The sequence below is a fragment of the Dermacentor silvarum genome, chromosome 10 (assembly GCF_013339745.2).
Source record: "Dermacentor silvarum isolate Dsil-2018 chromosome 10, BIME_Dsil_1.4, whole genome shotgun sequence".
NCBI classification, from domain to species: Eukaryota; Metazoa; Arthropoda; class Arachnida; order Ixodida; family Ixodidae; genus Dermacentor; species Dermacentor silvarum.
In genome coordinates this window covers 35856902-35859666 of record NC_051163.1, presented here as the reverse complement: position 1 = coordinate 35859666, position 2765 = coordinate 35856902, and positions in this window count along the sequence as shown.

The window sequence follows — 2765 nt, the reverse complement described above, 5'->3', positions numbered from 1 at the left end:
ACTCGGATGCCAACCAAGGTCGCCCATGAGCATGACCGCGTGACGCTGACTGTATGACGAAGACGCGGCGTAAGAGGCTAGACATATACGTATATAGATAGGCTCAAAACGCCCGAAGTATACAAAGTATGCTAATCGCATTAATAATTCTGATGCTAATGACGTTCCATCTCAAATAACATTTTGTCGTTACGTTTGGTACGAATGTACTCTCTATGGTCACAAATAAAAGTTCTCGCAGTTTCACCTGAAAGGCGAAGCATCAATTGCGATAGCAAATTTGTAGAGAGCTATACGGAGTAATGATAGTAGCTTTATCAGCTGTATAAACTTGGACATGCAGCAGCACCGGCAACACGCAGATCTGTTGTCGACGCCGTCGGCGTTTTGCACGCGTTCGCACAAAATGCGTGCGGCGTTGGTGACTGTTGCCGGAGCCTCTGATATAAATAGGCACTTGGTGCCGCAGCTAAACGTCGCCTCAGTTCCCCCCCCCCCCCCCCCGGTCTTTCACGCGTCGGAAGAAGGCGCGTTTGCTCGACATACAGGTGATTGTAAAGGAAGAAAGAGACGCCTACTTCTGCAGCCCTTAAGGGAGCACGGCGCAGAACGCGCGTTTGTTCTCCGCCGTGCGTTCACTCCCCGTGAAAGCGCGCGTCCCTCGCGCCCTTTCACTCGCACATACAGCGTTCGGCGGCGCGCGGCGACGATTTCATCTCTATTGACGTCATACGGAACCTCACGGCAACGGCGACGGCGACGCCGACGGCAGAAATCTGCTTTGGAGTGTCCATATAATTGCTATCGCAATAAAAAGTGAACAAGTTCCAAATTTTCCTTCACGTAGAACTGGGCTTGCGGCATCATAGGGTTAAGAGCGTACGCACGAGGCCTCGTGTGTTTCGCGCAGCGACATTGTATTAAAGGCGTTCTTCGAACGACACGCAATATTGCAATCGCCCATCCTACGTAGACGCTTTGTTTTCTCTATAAACACCGTATCTAGGGTCAATGTTTCTGTGACAACTTTCACCGCCACGTGGGTTGTACTCAAGGCGATCGATGCGTTGCGTTAGCAGCCTCTGTTGTTAACACACGCCGAGTGCCTAACGACTGCCGGTGTACACCTGCCTGTATGCTGTATTATTGGTTTTTTTTTTTTTCCTTGGATGATGTGACGTGCAAAGTGTGCAACCTTGGAAGATTTGGCGATGATCTCGCTACCAGTAGCGTTCTGTTTGGGGTATGCATAACGTGTCATTTAACATGCGCCATTATGGAAACATCACATGTAGTCATGCTACCGGTGGCCCTAAGATGAAGACGGGTCGCACAAAACGGAGGAGGCAATGCGAAGTGGAGGCAACCGACAGCCAGTCCATATAAAACAGTACTTCAACTTGATACAGCTTGCTTTGTTTGCCGATTGTTATCTTTTGTGGTGTGTGTGTGGTGTAGTTACGTTTGCTCGGCCAAAGTCTCCAGGTCATGCCCCAAGCCCTCCATTTTTAGTTTTAAAAAAATATCACAATATCGCTAAGTGATGGCGAGTTTCTCGAGGTTTTTGTCTTTCTTTATTATTTTATTTGTTTTTATTGTTCCTAGACGTCCTGCTTATCATTTTGTACACAACAGCATTAAACTAGATGTTGCGGTGATGTGTCAACGATCAGGATGTGAAGAGGCAACGTCGAGAAAGCAGCGTCCAAGTTAAAAGCAAAGTGTGTCCGTTTTCACCAGCGCATGCAGGGTGGGCTCGCCGAAAATATCGCAGTTTAACTTAACTGCGTCCGCAGTTGACTTCTTCGATGACCCGAGAAACAGTCACTCTGACGATGCTGTCCGAAACGGCAAGTGGCCAGCAAAATATGACTAAAACATATGCTAAGACAACTAAAAGGCAGAGTTGTCGTTATACTCGGTAAACTTACCGACTTTCTCGCTATATAAATATAGAAACTTTATTTGACTGGAAAATCTTTTAAGGAGTGGTGGCCGGAGCCCCTCAGTTCAGGGCCCTAGGGGCCTCTGCAGCCTGCCTGACCTGGCTAATTAAGGACGTTTGCCCTGCCAAGTCGGTAAGTTACCAAACTTGGAATGCGCTCGATGTTTTAGTACCGAAAGATAGTACGAAAAGTATGTTTTGTTTGCAGTTCTGCGAGATGCCAGAAAACGAGCGCTTTGCCAAAAAAAATTGACGTTTCACTTCGTGAACGTGAGTTACGCGCAAGCGTATAAGTGCTGTTCCGGCGTTTATGCTGTCTTGCCTGACACACTCGCATTGTCGCAAGCCGCCTAGCACGTTCTTCAGGAGTCTCCTGGGCACGCCTATCCCGCGCCTTTTGTCGCTCTTGTTCAGCTCGTTCCCGGCGCTTGCCAGCGACTTTGGCGTCGGTCGACTCGCGCTCGCCTTGCAGCCGCTTGCAAGCTCAACCGTCCTTCTCGCTTGGGCTCTCGATCGCCAGTGGAACCAGGTACATCCATAGCGCACACGGAGCCCGTAGCAACTGCCAGAGGAGGTGAACCCAGGTTACCTCAGCCTACCCTCCTCCTCCGCGAAGCTCCTCTTCCTTCCTCCCCTCCCCCCTCCGTCGCGCGCTCCTCCGCACCTTCGCCGGCCCGCTCCTCCAATCCACCTCCAGGTGCCCTCCTCCTCCGGCACTCGCTTCCCCCTCCCAGCTCAGCGGCTTCCAACCTAATCTCACCGATTTCACTGACAGCACATGTGCGCTTGCGCGTGAAATAAATGGCAGGTTCACAGCGAT